This window comes from Amblyomma maculatum, chromosome 2 (genome assembly GCF_055883805.1).
Source record: "Amblyomma maculatum isolate TAMU_Amacu chromosome 2, ASM5588380v1, whole genome shotgun sequence".
NCBI classification, from domain to species: Eukaryota; Metazoa; Arthropoda; class Arachnida; order Ixodida; family Ixodidae; genus Amblyomma; species Amblyomma maculatum.
Genome location: NC_139345.1, coordinates 2,305,560 through 2,329,358, shown reverse-complemented (window position 1 = coordinate 2,329,358; position 23,799 = coordinate 2,305,560).

Below are 23,799 nucleotides of genomic sequence, written 5' to 3'. Positions count from 1 at the left end.
TCTGTTAGGCATTTTCCCACTTGCCTCTTTTCGGTGGCTAGACAACGGTTGTTGCGATGCCAACCTTATTTGCGCCATCGAGTATTGCCAGCCCCGAGAGATATTCGTGAGATGTAGTTGGCAAGGCTTTCTCCTTAAAATAGTGTTCATTGAAGAAATTGGCGCTTAACGCAATTTTATTTTTGTTACAGGCAGAAAACGTGAAATGAAACAGGAGTAAAAAAAAAAGATATATTTGCGTCATTATTTTCACTGCGAAAAAAAAAACAGAAATAATAAGCAAAAAACGCCGTATAACAGTAAATGTTTTTCAACTTGCAAAAAATTTTCTATCAATTGCAAACACAAAAAAACTGTGAAATTACAGCAAAATTAATAAAAAGAAAACATATCAAAACAGAAAATTTCTGGCAGGTCAGCTGCCAGAAAATTTCTGCATTTTTCAACAAATATTTTTTAGAGTGTAGGTTTATTGGAAACACAGTATTGCTTTTGCGTTTCTCATAGCCTGAGTCGCTGTGGGACGTTATGCTCCATAAACCAAACAGTATTGCTAGCGAAAGGACATTAGTCGAGAGTGCCGCATGGCCAATTTTATCGTTAAGAGCATGTAAACAAGTATTAGAGGCGTCCCCTGAATAAATATCAAAGAGCACCACTTAAGACGCGTGCAGCGTTTCCTTGAGATAAAAACATCATTCAAAGATCGCAAACATTCAAACATTCCGTCGAGGCTCATTTTATATATTTATCTCCTTTTTGTTTCAAGGCATCTAAGGAAGAAGTAAGGATTTAACATTTTAACTTGAACCAGCCGAAGTAAGCTGTGCTCGTAACGTTAAAAGAAAACCATTCCAGTCTATAAAAGGAATTGGAAGTGAGACTAAGACCAGCAGAGAGGCGTTGCCTTCAGTTAGACGAATTGTGCATCATAAAGGGAATGCAGAATGCAGGTAGACACTTCATCAGCGTTCAGTTAGTCGTAAACACCTTTGCTGTGCGGCCAGCTTTTCTGTGGATGAAAAGTTGAGCGCACATCAATTCAGCTGACTTGCGCTTAGACTACCAGCTTTGCAATGCGGAAATCATCGCAATGAGGGGTTGGTTATTAACTCAAACTTTCTTGGAGGATGCCCAGGGATGATATGCAAATGAGAAATAATCAGTGCTGGCTGCGTCATACGAACTTATTGCCGACTGGTTACTTCATCATTGTCGTAAAGGATGAACGTACCCACGTCATATATAGTTAAGTACCTGTACTCCACTTTCCTGTGCGCACGTCATGTTTCAAGAAGTCGAAGCTAAACAGCCATTGCATGAGCAAGAGTTGCCATTTTAGCATATAAATTCCAGAACAATTGGACAAAAAAGATTTTAGTCTAGATAATTGACACAAGTCGCTGCTGAAGTTGACAAAAAAGATCATGGAAATTTCGAATGTTTGATACAACAAATTTGTTTCCTACACTGTAAAAAAATGTGTGTGAAATTACAGGTACTTTTAAAGAAAATTTCTGTCCCCGTACAGAGAATATCTGTTCTACTCAATTGACCAAAATACGTTCAGGAAAGAAACAGTAATTTTCTGTTTTCCAGCCGTAACCTTGATTGGAAGGCAAACAATTGGATATATTTTTGTCGTCTGTTCTATTTTCTACCGCAAACTGATTTTGCTTGAATAGTAGGTAAATGCCGAATAGAAAGTGAAATGGTATGTTAACCTCGAAGGCCATGTCCGATGATCGCCAGCGTAACTATTTCGATTCGAAAGAAGATAACTAGTGGCACCTCATTGAGGTTCGTTGTTGGTTGGCTCCCTGCTACAGTGGCATCTGTTAAGCATTTTTCCACTTGCCTTTTTCAGTGGCTAGACAACGCCTGTTGCATGGCCAGCTTTATGGGTGCCATTGAGCATTCAGCGCCCAGAGATATTCGTGAGATCTAGTTTGCAAGGCCTTCACCTTAAATATGGTGTTCATTGAAGAAATTTGCGCCTAACGAAAATTAATGTTACAAGCATAAAAACATGTGAAATGAAAGACGAGTGAAAAATGTATATTTGCACCATTCTTCCAACCGCGACAGAAAAAAAAAACGCCGTATAACAAAAAATGTTTGTCAATTTACAACAATTTTTTATCAGCTGTAAACATAAAAACTGTAAAATTACAGAAAAATTAAAAACATAAAATATAGCAGAACGGAAATTTTCTGGCAGGAGAGGCGGCAGAAAATTTCTGAACTTTCAACAAAAAAGTTTTTACAGTGTACCCTCGCTACAGCAAGTCGATGCGAGCAGAGGAAGCATTTGATAAGCCGTATTGCGCATCGCGCTGGATGAGCCGGTCATGGGCTTCAGCATCTTCACGCAGAATTTTACCGCAGCCATTGAATTTCTCTGAACTATAAATAAAAATATTCCCACACGGTTAGGGGGGCTATTACTGGCGGCGGAAAGATGGCGCTGGTTGGCAACGACGTTCTGTGTTTCTTTATATGCTCCCGCAGGGAGCAGAGTTGCGCATCTGTTTTGTCTCGCCGCTACGAGAGCTATTCGCCGAGAGGCGATCACATGACTTTTGTGAGGTCGTGTTCAATTTTCGGCGGGAGAGCCAACTTTACAGGTACAACGCCGAACGAACCCTCGTCAGCTCGGCGGCTCATATGAGCACACGCTGTGGGACTCCATTTCGAGCATTTTTCGTGCTCACCTGTGGCATCAGGTTTGGTGTTCTAGTGCTAGTGACGGACGCAGTCGCCAGCTATGACTGGGTGCAGTGTGTCAAACTACACCAACCACACTGGAAACGGCAAAGCGTTTTACGCAGTGCCAAGTGGAAGGTCGGCGGCTGAAGTGCGTCGGTGACTGAAGTGGTTTTTTAGAATAGGCCGCAATAAGCGCCCCCCGAAAGGAACTCGAGTATGCCGGGTAATAATTTTGTTTTATGTACACAGAATATGATTTTTATGTTCGTGTTCAGTTAAGCAGTTGCGTTGAATCAACTGTAGCACTACCCATTGGTGTACACAGGAGAGTAGACTTAAACGCTGGAGAAGTATGTACGGTTAACGTGAAATCTTTTCGCAGCTAACTTGTTGCAAGCAGTGCGCTCGCGTTTTGATCGTTCGTATAGGTATTAAGCAGCGCATGGGCTCAAGCACTGCATGTGAAAACCCCTGCCTGTTTTATAATATCGCTTTTTGTGCTGTGTAGGCCGCAGCTTGAGCGCCTACTCCTCACATCTGTATACATGTCAATTAGCTTGCACTTGTCCACTTCTAAATTGTCGATTGCTTCCCACGGTGGACTTGAGACGTGATTTTGTTTTTCTGACTAGATATGAGTGAAGTAGCTGTACTTTCAGCATAACATGCCAGGAGTTTGTAATATTAGGGCCATTTGTTTAACCTACACCAGCTACACCAGCGCAGCAAAAATCTATTGTAGGTAGGAGGTTTTCCTGGTGTAGGTTCAACAAATGACCCTATTGTTTCCTGCTTTTCTTGCAACTTCAGTGAGTTCATTTCTCAACGCACATTAATTCCCTGTCAACGTATCGCTGGTATCTTGTCCTCATATCTCAAAACTGGTTTACCGCTGATAAACAGCTGTTGTCACTCAGGAATTGGTATGTTAGGAATATTTTAAAGCGTTGTTATTCAATTGTAGAGATTCACATGAAACATGTGCGCCGAGGCTCATAATTTATGCAATAATTAATATATCTGCTGTAAATGCAGTTTCTCATACTGATCGCACGATTAGCAGGTACGAAGCATCCTCGGACCATTTATTTATAGTGTTTGGTTGTCCTACGTACGGTTTGGTCATTTGTCAGTGGTGCTGTACTAGCTTACGTCGACGCGTGGCGATTACAGTTTTAATGCTAGTAAGAAAATGTGCGGCATGCAAAAAAAAAAAAAAAAAAAGACCGGAATGTGTAAGTGCACGAGTTGTGTCAATGCAAATAAATGCTGTCTTTCCTGTTCCATTGTGGTACCTGTAGAAATTTTTCATGAATGGACATTTTCAGTACTGCTGCCCATGGTCAAGTTTGCCGATGAATAGTTCTTGTACCTGCTTTTTTCTTTATGGTTGTCTTGTACGTAGAAATACATGTAGGATCATTTCAAGGCAGACCAATTTGAGCCTTACATCAAATACGAAAGAAAAGAGCTCGAGCCTCCTCATTCATTTAAAATTACTTGTTTCATTAAAAAGAAATATGTCGCAGGTCGTTTCCAAGTATTTTTTCGTTAGCATGATTATGATTTTGCTGTTAACCTATGGAGATTTTTTTTATGCTGTATGGAAACGCTCGGAAAATCACACATTACTGTTCGGCGCTATGGTAAAAAAATCTAACCATCTAATGTAATTTGTACGCAAATAAAAAACAAGCCCAAGCGCTCTACGCAGCGAGCCCATCAACGTAGCCCCTGGACACACGAGCAGTGGCTTTCCCGCACAGCTTGGAACATGATGGTGGACGTTCGCGCAACTCTGCTCCCTGCTGGAGCATATACATATCATTCTCCCTATCATAATAAGGCAAGCTCTGCCTTGCACCTTTTGCGAAAAGTAGGGCTGATCGTTGCCGCTGACAGGCATAGCTGCTCTTCTTTCATGCCCGTGTCAGTAAAACACTAAAAGTATTAACGTGATAGGGCCCCTTTTTACACAAAATCTAGCGTCGGCGTCGTGATTGAAACGCGAAAACCAGAAGAAAGTAAAGGAACAATAAAACTTTTGCGGAAACCCGCTATGTCAAACACGATTCTTAGCAGTGCAAGGGGAGCACGCAACCACTCCGCTACGGAACTGCATTGCTTCTCACCTAATAAAGGCGGGAGTAATGTATGCATTGCCTCATAACTGTCAACTAATGTTTAGGTATACGTCATAAAAAGCAACAATTACGAAAGTATTAGTTAAGCGAGTAGCAAAAACATTTCTACTTTGCTTACCTGCGATGCGAAGCTCACTGGAAAATTCATTTGATCGCACGGCGCTACCGCAACAGATGGCGCGAGCTGCCACCATCATTGCCATTCCGCCATCGCTGATATGGAATCATCTCCCCGCACCGATCGCAACGATTAAAGATTGCCATCTTTTGAAGGACGTCATACCTAACAATATATGAGTAGACACATCTGTAACTGTTTGATATTACTAGTCTCATTCCGTTTTGTGTCTCTATAGTTGCATCTTTTTTATAGCTGTGTTTCAAAAGCACCATAGCTAACATTGTATGAGTACACATATCTGTAACCTTTTATTATTATTATTATTACCAGCCCCTATTATCTGTTTCGTTTCGTTTCGTTTCGATTTTTTTTCCTTTTCTGCTTTCAGCCACAGCCCCCCCCCCCCCCCCCCCCCATGCCTTCAGCACTTAGTGTAGACAAACAAAGAAATAAATAAATAAGTATGCCAAGTTATAAGCTCTGCTTTTTCCATGGCAAATTACACGTGCACCAAGCGTATTTAGGCTGGTTGCGCTTTATTTTAGGGTGTAATTGAACTCTGCAGAGATTTTTGAAATGCTCCGGTGGTCAGAAATCAGGCGCAATTCAACAGCTATACTATCTACCATCTATGCTCCAGAGCGTGAAACGTCTTCGATTAAGAGTGCGTGATCTTTTTCTTAAGAACTGGTGTTGTAAAGAATAATGCATCTATATGAACCGGTTTCTTGACGACATTTAAAACCATATAAATTATAAGTAAGCCGTTCTACAACTTTGCGCCGACCTGATTGAATTGCGTGGCGACAGCAGAAGTGTGACTCGTTGGCACGGAATATTTCTAGCGTAAGACTTGACGCCGGTAGTATACGGTCTCAATATTGGCTATTTTCCAATGCAGTGGGAATGAATTATCGCTCGCTCTGGTCTACTTATGAATGCGGCTCGGATCTATACGCATTCAACGCATTCAATTGCATCAGTTACGGACGCCTTCGTTTTAGCACCTGCAAGGAGGGAGATACAGACCTCTGTCGTTAGGCGGGGCATCGACTCTGAAAATGGGAGAAAGACAAATGTTCCCAAGAGCTATCTGTTACTCTTCCCACAATTTTCTTGCGAAAAGAAAGAAAAATAATGTCCCCAGCAAGGTAAAACGCACACACACACACACACACACACACACACACACACACACACACACACACACACACACACACACACACACACACACACACACACACACACACACACACACACACACACACACACACACACACACACACACACACACACACACACACACACACACACACACACACACACACACACACACACACACACACACACACACACACACACACACACACACACACACACACACACACACACACACACACACACACACACACACACACACACACACACACACACACACACACACACACACACACACACACACACACACACACACACACACACACACACACACACACACACACACACACACACACACACACACACACACACGCACACACACGCACACACACACAATCTGAAGATTATGGTGCAGTCAACGTAAAGGGACGTTTCTTTCCTAACCGAAAACGAATGTCCTCTCTCCCGGTTTTCGCCTTCGCACTCGTGAATATTAACAATGAGTTTCAGTTCACCGTTTTTGCTTCCTTCTACAGTCTACGAAGTTTCATAAGTATTCAACTTTTAATGAGCTCATGCCTTAAAATCTCAAAAAAGTTTTCTACTCTTATGTGTCAATCAGGAAGCCAACTGTCTACCTGTCAAATTAATCTCAGTTCATTGCGTTCAGCCATAATTTTCATAGGGCTTAATTTTTTCATGAAACATTCAAAAAGCTGACCAATAGAGTAGAACGTTTTCATAATGCTTATAAAATTATTTTCTGTTTTTCCGAGATAGTTGCAGTTTCTGCGAAGAAGTACAGGCGTTGGTGAGCGTATGGCAGAATAAAAAATTAAAGGGTCTCTTAGATGTTTCTTAAGAGGAGAATGGCGAAAGTGTACCCTTCATCTCTGATCATTTGCCTCCCATCGTTTGCAGGTCACCCTTGACCTGGAGGGGGTAAGCAAGCGCCGCTCCCCAGTTGCTGCCCTGGGCCAGGCTGCCGCAGCCCTGATTGAAGAGTGCAAAGGGAGCACCCTCCTCTTCACTGATGGCTCGATCCTGCCTTCCACGGGCCAGGCTGCAGCGGCTATGACGGCTCCACAGGTGGGGGTGTCCAGCTCTTGCAGGCTCTCCTTTCCAGGTAGCTCTACTGCAGCCGAGCTGGCGGGCCTCCACCTAGCAGCGGACTTCCTGGAGACTGGTCAGCCCCCAGGCTTCTAAACCATCCTGTGCGACTCGAGGCCGGCACTGCAGCTCCTGCGCAAGCCGTCCTGCTTCCAGCTATCGGCTTGCCATCTACGAGCGCGCCTCCAGGCCCTGGAGGATGCCGGCTTCGTCATCTCGCTGCACTGGATCCCGGGCCATGCGGGCATCCAGGGCAACGATGAGGCCGACGCACTTGCCAAGGCGGCCCACTCCAACCAGGTAAGTATGACTAATCATGTATCTGCCTTTGACTTTTCCAGGCTTCCCCTCAAGAAGGCCGTGAGGACCCTGCACCCCGATCGGCGGATCGCCGAGGGGAGGACATTCCACCGCCTGTCCGACAAGCTCGCCCGCAGGGAGCGAGCTCTCCTCCTACGCCTCCGCACCGGAGGTTCCTGGACGCCCACGGAGCTGTATGTCCGTGGCCGGGCCGCCTCCCCAGCATGCCCCTCCTGCGGTGATGCAGGTAGGCTGGGGCACCTCCTCTGTGTATGCCCGGCACACGCCCACCACCGTCGCAAGATGGAGGCAGGCTACCGGGCCCTCGGACTTCCTGCTGCCACCGAGGACCACCTGCTCTTCCCGGCCAGGAGCCCCCTGGCAGCCCACCGGCTCCTGCTGGCCTTCCTGGAGGAGTCCGGCCTGGCTGCACGACTGTAGTCCACCACCGGGCCTGCTGACCTGCTGGCCACAGCGCTGGCGACGGAGCCGATGACAAGGACGACGAGAGCGACTCCACGACGATGATGACCCCCCCCTCCCCTCCCAACATCCCATCTCCCCTTCCCCCCGGACACCAAGAGTGCCGCCGCGAATTAAGGCCGGCATAACCCGTGTCCGGTATCCCCCCCCCCGAGAATAACCCAAAGACCCCAACCAACCAACCAACCATCGTTAGCCTCTTGTCGGCATTCGTTGCAGTGCTACATATAATTATAATTGGTTTACAGGAAAGAAAAGGCGCAGTATCTATCGCACTTTTTCCTGCAAGTGTGAGTTTGGACGGTACTCCATCGCTCCTGTCGCGTGGCGTTTTTTGGCGAGCGTTCAAGTGTGGCATTGCAGATGGCAGGGACGCATTCCGCCTCGTCCAATCAGAACGCCGCAAAAGCTGGACACATTTTGTCCATGACAGCATGAGCCTATAAAGGATTTAGCCTTAAAAAATGCAGCGTGATAAACACTGCATATGCGGCGTCAGCTAGTCAGAGGCCCCCTTGCATCGGAGGCTACCGGTTTGCTATGCAGCCGCAAAAGGCAGTGAAGCGGCACTTCGCTCCTTCAATGAGGAAGACTAAAAAATACATCATGCCACAATGCTTTGCAAATTATGGCAAACCGTTTAGTGCATGTTACATGTCGCACATATTTAATGAATTTAAAGAACAGCTTGGCAACATTAACACAGGACAAATATGATAAAATCAATCAGAAAATGGGTGTTTATCTTCGACTTCATTTTTTTTTTTAATTTTTCTTCACAGTGCAGATATAAAACACCTCAGTAAAATTTTACAGTAGGAGGTCCCAAGGTAATATTCGTCAGGGAGACCTCCTGTGAGCGAATGTATAAGTTAAAATTCAAATGTAAGGCAGCAAAACAAAAGATGCAAAAGCAGTGCACAGGACTTAATCGTACAAAATAAAAATCGCAAAAATGTATGAACCAAATTCTTTGTTACCGTGTACATAGAGAAATATACAAAGCCATGTAAACCTGGCAACACAGTCATTCATCGTAATGTCAAGGACTAATAAAAGAGGAAAGGGATGTTCTCAATGGTACAGGACAAAGTACCATGCAATTATTTTATGAAGCCACATTGATCGCAAAAGTTCATAATATATCAGATATTAGCATCAGATGGGAAAACATTCGCTGCGATAACGTAGTTATATAAGTAACTCTTCAACGACTAATGAAATGAGCATGTGGTGCGTAACAGTTCCAAGTGAATGGGTAAAGAATTGCCGAGGAAGATCGATGAAAAGAACGCTGCTTGCTTCCTGCGATTAGCGCTGATTTTCGGAAGAAGTAGGTTATTATGTTCTGAAAATCATACGTTTGTGTTTAGCAGGTAAAGGGGGCAGAATAGTTCAATTTAATTTTATTATTACGCGGGTGATTATTCGGATGGTTTGTTTTTGCAAATGACAAAAGCACGAAAATTGTTTGTTGTATTTTCCAACGATGATAAGCCATAAATTAGATGGCTATGTATGAAATAATAATAAAGACAGGGAAGGACATGAAGCTCAACATAATGACTTGTTTTAATTAATACGGGAATTCCAAAGGCAACTTCAGGCGTTACAGATCAAATATGGGCGTCGAACTCTTTAGAGTTAAGGGCAACTCCAAGAAAACTGCCGGTATCTGATGCATAAATGACGTGAGTATTAAAATAAATCTGTGAGGTTATTGATAATGTTTTGCTTCTAGCATGAAACACCATGAAATTAGACCAAACGCTGATGGTCGCTTTTATGTTGAATGTCGTTATTTGATCGCGTTTTTCGTTACATTCAGGTCAGTAACATGTCACTCGCTTTTCTACTGCGCACGTAAAGCAATTTTTTGTTGTTGTTTCGCTCTCTTCTTGTGGTTTACGCTATGTTGGTCAACTTATAAGACTTGTAAATTGTCACTGATGCATTTCCATTATGTTGTATCAAATTTCTGCACAAATTTGGTGATTCCTCGAGCTGAGGCTGACAAGCAGCAAGCATATATATTATGATTATGTTGGACAGGAAATAGAACTTGTATATTTGATTTGATATAGACGGTGGTGGGTCATGAAACACACTTTCGCGTGGAATGATTACTTAGCCTGCGGCCACGAAATCTGCTGCAGTATAAGGTTATTTTTCCCCGCGATGGTAATAAGCAGGTTGTTCAGGAAATCTCGCCACTATTCCTTAAATATAGGCTAATCCACCCGCGCTGCGGAGCTAATCGGTTCTCCAGCGGAGGCGTGACACGGAAATCTCGTGTTGCCCCATTGTGTGACTCGTTCGCATGGACGTTGCCGAGTGCGAGTCTGCGGCTCCAGATTTTCTAATTGCGCCCCAAATGAACCGAATTTGTTTAAGCACAGCAGGAAGGAAGATTGCGTTTCCGAAATATAGATATTTAAACGGTCCTTATTAATGACCAGCTACAAATGTATATTTGATGTCAGGAAAGGAATGTCGAAAACAGCGCTTACAGATGGAACGGGAAATAAGGGGCAAATACTTGAGCTGACTAACAACCAAATGGTTTATTGAGAAAAAAGTGAGCAACACAATGCGAAAGGGCAAGCAAAGGCACAGAAAAAAATCATGCTTGACAGCGCAAGCATGATCGCGACATCCATTTGCGAGCTATCAAAAAAACATTCATCAATTAAGAAATGCCACCTCTTGTGGGAATAGAGCCCCCGATGGTTGGCTGACATACATTTCACCAGATTAGTGAATGTGAAAATCCACTGATAACAGGAGTGAGGTCTGTTTTTTACTTCGCGATGACTGCGGTCGCATTCAAAAACGCCTCACAGCTTTCGCAGTCGGTGGAATGAGTAACTATATGTTGTTTCGCAGGCCATATTTTTTGTCCTTCGCGTATTTTCGCAGTTACTAATTGACGCAGCGTCCGAACACGAAAAGAATCATACGCCTTGCTCTCTTGCATTGTTTCCGTAAGACTGTGCTGCACTGCGGGAATAAAAGCTAGCTTGGAGAAATGGAATAATTTTGCTGCATTTCTCTTCAATTTCTAATCGGTTTTCTCTGTTACTTTTTCTCGTTTTTTTTTTTTCGGTTTTCTCTGTTAGAGAGCTACCCCATACTGCAGTTGCTGACATCCGCCTGTCGGCCGGCCGCCGAAACGAAAGCCACAAAATACAATAAAAGAGTCATTGCAACATGCCGGCCGAAGTATTCACGACCACAACTTTACCTATCCGAGATTGAAAATTGAAAGCCGAAGAATCGACGTGCCCTGGTTCAACTCAGAAAAAAAGTTGAAGGAAATATGTGTTCAATGCTCGAATGCCTCATAACTAGAAGTTTTGTGTCGCGACTTAGGTTTATGGGAAACTTAATTGACTATTAGATGTTCAGTTGAGTTCGCTTTGTAGGCCTTGAGGATAACGAAGCACCCGTTAAAATACACGTGACAGGATCATTCGTAGTCATATGGGCTAAGCATTCGGTCAGCAACATGTGCAACTAGCTCTTTGGATGCGGACGCAGAGAACCAATAGGTGAATATAATGTGACGCGGCCATGGAGGTATCATATGTTGCAAGCAACCTATAATAGCAAAACCACAGATATATATATATATATATATATATATATATATATATATATATATATTGTTACGGACGACATCAAGGTAGAAGAAGCGGGCAGGGGCGCGGACAGGAGCGCTCGCGCTAGGCCCGGCAACATTTTCATTAAACATCATCTCACTGTCATCGACCATCTCTCTGTCCTCTGTTCTCCTGTTTTCATCGGCTTGCCGTATCGTAACATTTGGTGGAGGTGCTGGGTACTTCATCATCACCCCCCCATCCTGGTCCGGAGCATCAGCGCCCTGCGACTTCTTGCGCCGTCGGCGAAAGGTTAGGAGGCACTGCATGGCTGTCCCCAGCCTGCCGGACCCAGCAAGACCTTGCCGTTCCTCCGCCCCGTCCCCCCCGCCCCGACCACAAGACACGACGAAGGAGAGACTGACCCGAGACGCCACACATGACCACAAGACACAAGGAGAGACCCGAATGACCTAATGTGACCCCACTGACCTGATGTGCCGACCAAGGACCCTACGACCCAAGACACCGCTACACTTCAAGACATTCTCCCCTGCCTATGCCATGCGGTGCGTGCCTTGGCCTCCGCCATCGAGTCGTGGCAACGTGTGGCCCGAGAGTGTCCTGCCAAGGTTCATCGCGAATCATCGTACCGGCAAGCCATTCTATTCTTCCTCTTCTTTTTCAAGCATCTAGACACGCCCATCATCATGCCATGGAATCATCAACATCGTGCATTTCCTCGTCCACGATCGGGACGATCGCTCGGTGGCCCCGGGTCATGTTACGGACGACATCAAGGAAGAAAAAGCGGGCAGTGGCGCGGACAGGAGCGCTCGCGCTAGGCCCGGCAACATTTTCATTAAACGTCATCTCACTGTCATCGACCATCTCTCTGTCCTCTGTTCTCCTGTTTTCATCGGCTTGTCGTATCGGAACAATATATATATATATATATATATATATATATATATATATATATATATATATATATATATATATATATATATATATATATATATATATATATATATATATATATATATATATATATATATATTGTGAGCCTTCCGTGGATGTTCTTTAATTTGTTCATGCCATAATCTTCCTCTTTCATTTGTACATACCATCATCATCGTCCCGTGGCGCCGGCTCCGGCACGCGCCTGGGTTTTGTCATCGGATTAAAACGCTAGACAAGGCATCGCTGGCCTTGCCGTCACGACCTCGCTGTCTCAACCTAGCCTTCTTTCACAATATATATATAGTTTTGTGTACTTGCCTGAACTGAGACACACATTTCTCAATACAAAAAAGTCCTTTTATTGATTGGCTGCGCGATTCACATCGCGGGAAATTGCCGTTCCTTGGAACCTGCTGCTTTGTATGCAGTTGTGTTGCTTTGCATAACAACGCATTGCTATGCTGCTGTTGCTATGCGACTGTCACTATGCAGCTAGTGACCAATCACAGCTGCTCCCCAAGCAAGACAAGATTTTGTTCGCAGTAGCAGCTTCCGGATTAGCGCCTTCGCACTGAAAGACAATATACTTCCATCCGACAGGATCGGTGTTGCAACTTTCAGCAACCACTTTGCACTAACCCACCGGAAGTCTTTAGCACATATATTCTTTCGAACAAAGGGCTGCGATAACCGAAGTTCCACTTATTACGCACTTTCATCAGGAAAGCCTGAGGGCACCAGGCGTTTGGCACCTTCTGTGGCCATTACACGTTCTTTATGCGCCACCACAGCTCACCTTTGTCTTATTCCCCGTCGGCAGACCTTTTAATCGGGTCGCTCGATCTGACCCGTCGCTGTCACGTGCGCCACGCGTGTTCCCCTCGGGCGCGTCCGTTCAGGAAGCGACCGCTCTGCTCTTACTTTCATTGCGCATTCACCGCGCTGGTTTGAGTGGAGAGACCGTTATCTATGTGGTAGTCGTCAAATTCACTTTGTCTTTTCCCATCATGACCCCCTCTGTTATCGGAATCAAACCTGGCGCTTCACCCTATTAGCCACGAAAGTCTGCCCATTGCCGCTTTTTATTATTTTTTTTTTTGCTGGTTTTATTTAGTTCCTTTTACTTTCATCGCTCCATTGCAACAGTTGCAACCTGTTAAAAGCGGCACGTCAGATCGAGCCGGCGATATAGTGAGAGCGCCCCGCACGTGCGGAGTGCGGCCCGTCCTCAATGAGCGCGACAGTCGACCTCGGCGATGCTCGACAAATTCCGGTCACGTAACCCAACTGCGTGACCGCCATGACCGATAATGGAAGCGCGATGGGGACCTACAGACAGTAGCCGCATCTTTTTCTCGTTTTTATTATCACATCTAAATGCGCGAACGTACACCGTTACGCATTTCAGCGCCTGCGCCGTTGGTCGTTACTTATCGCGTGCCCTCGCATTTCCAGTCAGGTTAATGAATAGATATAGAGGATCGAAACCGCCTAACTTGTTACCTGCAACCAGCGTTGTTACCTGCAACCAGAAAGTAGATACTTATACGAGGAAAAAAAAATAAAATGCAGCACCCTATCAGTGCTATATCACTTATGAGTAGTATCACTGTTGCTAGGTGTCTGCATAGAGACGAGCGTCTAGCAGTATACTGATGCAGTCTTTTCATCTAGACTAGTTTGTCTCTCGGAAGTTAGGTGCCAGCTTTTGAAAAGGCAGTGATCAGCTGGCTGTTTGCCCCACGTGCCGGTTTCGCAACACAGTCTAGAAAGCGATGCGCCTTTGAAGGAAGTCATCACGCTGGGTTTTTCCATTAACCATTCCGAAACGGTCACGTGTTTTCATGGTGATCTTCAACTCCGGCCTTCCGTCTGACTCATTATGCAAGCGAAGATTGCCAAGCACAACGTGACACAGGCTCTCGTGAATCGACAGTTCTCTTAATAGAAAAGGTGACGTGAAATCGGCCTCTTCTGTCTGCGAAGTCGTCTCTTGTACCTCGTTATTGGAAAATAATGAACCACCGGTGAGACACTTGGTATAACCGCTGAATAAGTGTAGTCCCCAAATTGTGCTCGTGGCATCTAATTTAACTGCCATAATTATTTGATACTTCTTCATTATTATTCAATTAAATCAGCCTGTGAAAAATTGGGCTCCATCTTCTCCTTCCTCTGGCGTGGTCCGACATGAAAACACGGGAGCGACAAACATCCAGCCTATCATCTGCTCTTATTATACCGGGAACATAGGATTAAATCCACCTGAACTAGCAAGAGATGACAAGAATCATTAAAGAGCTCTCTATGGTGGTCACGACATAGTTTTCTAGCATTAACACGATCTTAACACCCTGTGCAGTTACTGCTATGACCTGTACATGCAAAGTGAAGCACGTTGGCAGGTTTAGTTTGAAGTTTGAAGTTTATTGTATTTGGTTGGTTGGTTGGTTCATAGGAAGGGAAAGGCGCAGTATCTGTCACACTTGCTCTGTGGACACCTGAACCGCGCCGTAAGGGAAGGGATGGAGGTGGGAGTGAAAGTGGGTAGAGAGAAAGGGGAGCCGTAGTGGAGGGCTACGGAGTAATTTCGACCACCTGGGGATCTTTAACGTGCGCTGACATCGCACAGCACACGGACGCCACTTCGTTTCGCCTCCATCGAAACGCAGCCGCCGAGGCCGGGATTCGATCCCGGGAACTCCGGCACAGTAGTCGGGCGTCTTACCACTGCACCACCCCGTTAACAAAACATGAATACAGAAGGAGGTCCCAAAGTCAAGGACTGCGGAACGGGACCTCCTATAATGATTATTGAAAAGAAATACATATTGAGCAGTTGCAGAAATCATACAATATTTCGCATCAGTGGGTTGGGGCGAATGAAACATGAATTATTACAGGCACTATTGATGTAAAAACAAAGAATAAACACCTAATCACATAAATAAAACATAGGAAACAATTCATAAAAAGATATAAAGGATAACACTGGAACAGATTACCTTGAAAATTACGATAAGTGTGATAACAAAAACTGACGAAAAGCGGATTTAAAGGCAAAAATAGTTAATGATTGTTTGATAGATGTAGGTAATGAATTCCAAAGAGTGGTAGCAGAGAATCGGACTGATTGTTTCCCATAATTAGTGTTTGGTTTAGGCAGCAAGAAGTAGTTGTTGTTGGCGAAACGTGTGTCCGTACGACGCGGAATTTGATCATTGGTGGTTAGTGAGAACGGAAGTAGCTCTCTAACAGATTTGTACATTAGGATACATAAACTGTAGTCGATTATTTTCTTCACAGAAAGAATATTGTGTGATTGGAGCAAACGAAGGGCATTTTCTGAGCGGTGACTACAAGTAATAATGCGTATAGCTTGATTTTGGATAATTTGCAGGGAGATAAGTGCCAAGATGAAATGCAGTACTGAATGTGAGTGTGGATGAACGAGTAATATAGAGAAATGAGCGTGAGAATATCAAAATACGGCCGAACTTTAATTAGCACTCTAATGTCATAAGCCATTTTACGAGAAATAGATGTGATGTGAGTCCGAAATTTTAGATGTTTATTAAGTTCCGCACCTAAAAATGACACATGATCAGAGGCAAAGATAGAGTTAGAGCCGATGTTAACAGACGGGGTTTCGCAGATAATTTTATGAGATGAGCTGAAAACTATAAAATTAGATTTGGATGCATTAATGGACAGCATATTATCCCGGCACCAGCTTAATACATTGTCTGCATCAGCATTCAGTTTTTCAACCACCATGTTTATGTGTGAACCCGAGGTTAAGATGGTGGTGTCATCTGCATAAAGAAAACAGTTAGAATTATTAAGGCGCACAGGGAGGTCATTATTGTACAATAAAAATAAGAGAGGACCAAGAAGTGAACCTTGCGGAACTCCAATGTTTGTAGTCTTGTATTTTGAATATGTCTCTGATATGAATACCGCTTGTTTTCTTTCGAATAAATAGCTTTTGATTAGAGTAAGGGCAGGCCCAGTTATTCCGATAGCGTCAAGCTTATTGAATAGAATAGTGTGGTTAAGGGAATCAAATGCTTTGGAGAGATCAATGAATAATGCACCAGCGATGTTACCCGCATCAATGACGGATTTAATTTGATCAGTGAGAGCAATCACAGCTAATTCAGTAGAGAATCCTAATCTAAAACCAAATTGGTTAGGCGAGAGAATGTCAAATTTAGATAAATAGCTATTTAGTCGGACAACAATGGCTTTTTCGATTATTTTACTAAAAAATGACAGAATAGCTATAGGGCGGTAATTGGAAATGTTATGCTTATCTCCCTTTTTGAAGATAGGAATGAGCTTAGTCTTTTTCAACGCAGTAGGAAAAATTCCGGATTTGAACACCAGGTTAATAATGTGAGCAAGGACATCGCAAATGAGATGAGCAATCATCTTAATGTGAGAAGAATGCATATTATCCAGACCTGGACTGGTGTCCTTCAGATTGTGTATTATTTTGCAGATCTCGTCAGGTGACACAGGAAAAAGGAAAATGCTATGGGGAGATCGTTGTAATGTATTACTTGTAGCAATGTTAGAATTACCTGATGGTAAATCAAATGAGTCACTAAACGCTTCAGCAATGTCTACCGGGTTGCTAAATGTTTTCTCGCCTGAAGAAATTGCAGATATGGAAACTTTTGTGGTGGTTCTGTTTAGGAATGCTTTAATAATTTTCCCCTTCTTGTTAGCGTCATTTCCAGCTAGATTTAACTCTCTTTCATAGTATTTTTTCTTAGCTGTTGTGAGGAGCATGCTTAATCAGTTCAGTTCAGGCGTTCAGTCGTGTCCGACTCCTCGTGACCCTATGGACCATGTCACGCCACGCTTTCCGGTCTCTCACTATCTTCTTAACATCACATAGCTTCATCTGCAATGCCTCGAGAATGCCATCTAACCATCGCGTTCGCTGCCTACCCCTTCTCCGGCGACCCTAAACCTTTCCCAACATCAAATCTTTCTCCAGCGACTCCTCTCTTCTCATCAGATGACCAAAGTAGCTGAGCTTTAACTTTAGAATTTGACCCTCCAATGAGCAGTCAGGGTTTATGGTCGACAATATCGACTGATTTGATCTTCTGGCAGTCCAAGGAACTCTTAAGAGTCTTCGCCAGCACCACAATTCAAACGCGTCAATTCTTCGGCGGTCAGCCTTTTTCACAGTCCAACTTTCGCATCCATACATCACAACTGGAAAAACCATAGCACGGGTTATATGGATCTTGGTTGGCAGACTAATGTCTCTGCTCTTTACTAGGCGGTCAAGGCTAACCATTGCTCTCTTTCCCAGAAGCAGGCGTCTCCTAATTTCATGGCAGCATGCTTAATACATTAGAATAATTCTTATAGCGTGCTAGAAGTCTCATGTTGAATGGTTGTTTTTTGCTCTTTTTATAGAGGTTATCTTTTTTCCTTAAACTGTTTAATAGGCTGGAAGACATCCAGGGATTAATCGGAGCTGAATATTTTTTATTGCACGTAGATACAGTGGAGCATTGATTAACAGCATTAGAGATAATAAGAAATAACTGGTTAAATGCATTATCAGCGTCTTCAATGGCCTTGATTACTGACCAGCAGTAATCCAGCAGTAACTGACCAGTCAACACTGGAAATCCGTTCAAGGAATAATGCAGCACTCAGTGTTTTTTTAATGCGGAGTGTATGCCTAGCCTGCTTAACACAGTTATCCAGCTGAATAAAAATAGGGCAGTGATCAGTTAAATCAGCCTCTATAACACCTGCGTCGTGGGCGGTTATTAGGTTGGATAAGGCGTGATCTATAAGTGAGCTTGAACCACTCGCCGAAACGCGCGTCGGAATGGTAATAAGATTTTCAAAACCATGAATGTTTAAAACATCCAAGTAATCTTTATGTGAAGGGCAGTTGGGGTCTAATGTGTTAATGTTGATGTCACCCATTATAATTACATTTTTGCGTTCCATAGATAACGCGCTTAAGACTGAGTGTAAAGCTGAACAGAAATCTTTGACAGGAGACGAGGGTGATCGGTATACGCAACCAATGATTAATTTTTTTTTTTTTATCTCGTGAAAAGAAAGATTCATCCGGTTCAATCCATACAGATTCGCAGTTTATCACTGCAAGAGCTAGATCAAGTCGGCGACGATAATGATAGCTAGAGTAAATAAAGATTGCTGTGCCACCATGAGCGCCATCGTTACGATGGCAGTATTCTGCGCTGTAAGAAGGAAACGAGTATAGTTCGTTATCTGTTTCGGACAGCCAAGTCTCGCTGACGCAGATAACGGAGAACTGGTGTTGAGTAGCTGATAATAAGTTAGCAATGTCGTCCGAATGTTTTCTTAGACTTCGTGCATTAAAATGAATTAAAGATCTACAAGAAGGGGAAAGATAAGATTTTAGGTTTGAAGGTTTAGTATCACTGGTTAATCATTTTCCCACACATGAAAACATCGCACGAAGGTTTATCTCTGAACTAACATGTGCCTCACTATTGGACAACAAACTCAAATCAACCAGCATCAAAAAAATTCTCTAAGATGATTCTTCACGAATCCTGTCAGCAGTATCTATATCACCCTTTATAGCTCCGTCATCTGTTTAGAACCGTACAGTCTCTAGCTATAAGCGTCGAAAAAATATATTTTCATATCACTTTCATGAATTCCTTTTTTTATAGAGAGTATTCGGTACCGTACTCCAGATTTGCCGAAACTAATACTTGTGTGACCTGTACCATCCAGGATCGCCTTTGGATATCCTGCATGCATTGTTTGGTGTATATATATATATATATATATATATATATATATATATATATATATATATATATATATATATATATATATTATTGATATCAATTATTCTGCTGAGATGTCATATCATATCGATGCAGAACTTAAGCCTGCGAAGGGAAATAAGTTCGTTAGGTGGTCCAAGTGCCATCAGATGCAGATGTTCCTTAATGCGAAATTTGAGCACAGTCGGGGGCGCGAACGGCAGGGCCCTCTCGTCGGCGCCAAATAGTTACTACAGTCTGTTAAGCCATGGTTAATACAAACAAATTGAGTATGAAAGATCCTCTCAGCCGTGGCGCGAACAACAATGTCCTCTCGGTGGCGCACGTCTAGATTCTGGCGTCAACGGGGCTAAGCCTCTCTTCGGGCAGCTCGTTTGCAGCAACGAGAAAAAAAAGCGTTTCCATCGGTTGTTGTCATCGTTGTCGATCCTTCTCCTTGTTGGAAGGCAACGCTCTGTCTGAGTGGCGTGACCGGCGCCGAAGGAAGGAAGGAAAAACTTAATTTAGCCCCATATTATTCTGGACAAACTGTCGTGTTAACTATCGCATTCGGCCGATGAACGAGCGGCACAGATATCGTGGCTCTTTTCCCTCTCCTTCTGAGAAATCATCTTGGCTCGTGACTCTCTTGCACTCGGTTACACTGGCACTGACTGCGACACGGCTCAATCTCAGAACGGAGCCCATAAGAAGCAGTGTTGCCAATTTGGCGGTTTTCCGGCTAAATTTAGCGGGTTTTTACACTATTTAGCGGACAAAAATGTTGTATTGCGGGAGGCGGAATTTTTAGCGGTTTTTAAGAATTTCTGGCTGTCTTTTTGGCGGTTTTTGGTAGTTAAATGTATTTTATTTCTGAACAGTAAACGTGTCTTAAAATTCTAGTCTCGTCTGCGAGAAAACATCACCATGTCGCTGTGAGCGCATGACGTCGCTGAAATGCCGCTATGCTACTGTGGGGAACATCGGAACACGCCTTGAATCGATTTCTGCGGCACTTTTGAACCTAATCTTCGAACCTGCCGGGAGAAATGGGACCTGTAAAGTATGCACAGAAGTTCAGGAAAGAGTGGCTGCAGGACCCTAAGCTTAGAGACTGGTTACTGGAAGTTCCAAATGATGCCAGACGAGCGCGATGCCGTTACTGCAAGACTGAGCTTTCTGCCAAACATGTGGATTTGGTCGCGCACACCACAACGAAGAAGCACTTCTCGGCTACAGCGCCGTTTTCGTCCGGAAGGCAGACGACTCTAGAAGTTGTAAGTCGCAAGTGTGACAAGTCACGCACTGCCGAAGGGTCCCTTGCTTTATTCGTATGCGCGCACTCCGCAGTTATGGCTTCAGATCACCTTGGTGAGCTGTGCCGTAGCCAGTTTCGCGACAGCGAGGGAGCTCTCCAGCTTCACCGATCAAAGTGCAGCGCTTTGATCAAGAATGTCTTATACCCTCACTTCATTGAAGATTTGCTGTGTACTACAGCGCAACGTTGGGCAAAGTAGTGTCGACCTTTCTAAGTTTAGTCGAGCTCGACGACTCGAAAGCTCAGTCAATCGTTGATGCAGTGAAAAAATGCCTGGCTCATTTTGGAATTGACTTGCGTAGAATGATGGGAATAGGGACAGACAACGCCAGTGTGATGGTAGGTGTCAATAACGGAGTGTATCAGAAGCTTAAGATGGCTGTTCCTCATCTCTTGTTGGTCAGGTGCGTTTGCCATTCGCTTCACTTGGCGGTTTCGAGTGCCGTGGCGGAAGCACTTCCGAGAAATCTCGAATATTTGGTGAGCGAAATTTACAACTGGTTTTCTCGGTCACCATCAAGACAGCTGTCTTACCGGGAACTCTATCGAAGACTCAACGACGGACACGATCCGCTTAAGATAGTGCAGTCTTGCCAAACCAGATGGCTGTCGGTTGAAACAGCGGTCGGTAGAGTGTTGGAGCAATGGGAGGAATTGTTGTCACACTTTGCAGCTGCAAGGATAACTGAGAAGTGTTACACAGCAGAACTCCTGCATTCGATGATGCGCGACACGACGAACTTGCTTTACCTTGTTTTTGTAAAGCCGATTCTTGCAGAAGTACAAAGTGTGAACAAGGCGTTGAGTCCAGCTCGGCTGACAGCCTAAAGCTGCTAAGTGACCTAACATTACTAATTGAAGGGCTGTCAAAAAAGCTCGTCGTGCCTACGTGCCGGACCCACTCAGTTCAAGCGTCGACGGCTATGTTAATATGACGTCGGACCTCGGCTACGAGACTGAAAAAAAGCTGCAAGAGCTGAGAAAGGGTGGTTTTTCGAGAAAGGCCGAGCTCGTATTTAGACAGCGGTGTGTCGGATTTTTGTCTCATCTGCTGAAACAGCTCCAGCAAAGATTACCTGACAACGTGCGAATACTCAGACAAGTTTCCCTGCTCTCAGTTGGGAATGCATTTCGTGTAGTTAAAGACTCGTTGGTGCCCCTTATGGAATTCCTGATCTGCCACAAGAAAAAATCGCTGCCATTAAACTGCAATGGGAGAAGCTCACTCTAGTCAGCTGGAATAACCGTGCGAGCACAGTTGCATTCTGGGACGAAGTCAACAAATACAGGGACGCTTCCGACAAAAATCCCTTCTCCGAATTGGCCGAGTTCGCTCTTGCCATGCTGGTTCTGCCCTGGTCCAACGCAGAAGTTGAACGCGTGTTCAGTCAGCTGAACGTTATCAAATGTAAACAGAGGAACAGATTGTCAACAGATATGACGAATGCCATCTTGACCATTCGAGCCGGAGGCAGGGTAAACGCTGCTCAGACTACGAACTGCCGCCAAATGTAGTTCAAAAGATCGGCACGAGGAGGCGTACGCTGCCAACAGCGCTGGAAGCCCACCTGGACCTGGGACCAGCGATACGAGTGGACAGTCGCTTGTAGATGAAGCAGACATCTTTCTGTGATTGTGCCTGCAGTCAGTCAGGACTCAGCAGTGTCTAGTCAGTACTTTCCATTTCTGAAACTTAAAAAAAAAATAGTTTTTTGAACTTTAGCCTGAAGTACGCAGTCTGTAGTCGATAAATAATATAGTCGACGTTTTTCAGTCGAAAAAGAAAAAGTTCTTTCTTTCTTTTTTATATTATTAGTTATATTTATTTACAAACTTCATAAAATGTATAAAAATAAACTTTTTGGCAAAAAAAATACATTTAGCGGTTTTTAGCGGGTTTTGGGAGTTCCTGTTGCGGGTTTTTTATTTTTGAGTTGGCAACACTGATAAGAAGTGTGCTCTTAGAGGCATCGCGATTATATGAAAACAGTGGCAAATTTTTATACTTCGTCTCTCAAGATGTTTGCAGCACTGCGAAAGACAGCGGGATCATGGTCAGTTCATGATCACGCGCACTATAATAGGTAATTGTGCTTCTAAATGCCTGTCGCCCCTGCGTACTAAAGTTGATCATTGTGCTCCTACTGTCACCCCCACCAGTTCGGGGGCAGAGATGCGCTTAGGACCACAATTTCCTATTGTAGTGCGCATGATCATGATTAGACCATGGTCCCCAGCCTTTCGCAGTGCCGCGAGACGAAGTATAATTGTGAGTTCATGGCCGCCGCCTGCAATCGCCACTGTGCATCAGGACAACTGCTGCAGTGCTGCAGTACCTTCACAAGAGCTATTTCACTTGAAGTAGCGCACACATGTAAAACGAGGAAATGAAAACTCGCTGCAGGGACGTTTACCTTTCCACATTGGGTCGACAATACATAGCCATTTAACGTTGCAGCCGCTCCTAAATTCATCGTCCGCTACTCGACTGTCAGTGCAGACGCCAGAAACAACCAAAATACAAAATCATTATAGCGGCCATATAGGATAGCTGCGGTGAAGTTAAACACGGCTGCGAGACAGCATACGTGGACACAAAGATGATGTGCAAGAAGACGAGAGTGCACATGCAGATTTCGGTGCGTTATAAATACCTTCAGCTGTCCAACTTCAATTAAGAGCCGTGCGCTATAGTGAACTCACAAATTTGTTCCTATACTTTGCCCGCATAAATCCTCCAGTAACTATACTTGCACTAGCAGCATCTATGCATGAAATAAATTGCAGATTTCAATCTTTTGCGCCGGATATCTGGCAGAGAAGCGGCAGAATAACGAAAGAGATTTCGCTGAGTGGCCATTTCTTTGCGTACACGCGGCCTTTGGCAAACTTTTTCTCCCTCTCTCAGAGGAGCGATGTCGAGACACCGGGCAAATAGCGTAACTCATCTCGGTCAGCGTCAAATCGTTTGGCTGCTTTACGACCGTGCGCCTTATTTTGCGTTTGCACTGCGCGGTTGCGCAATGGTTGTCACGACTGCCCCCGGCGCCGACCCAAGCGCGGACCATCGTGGCTATGATTGTTT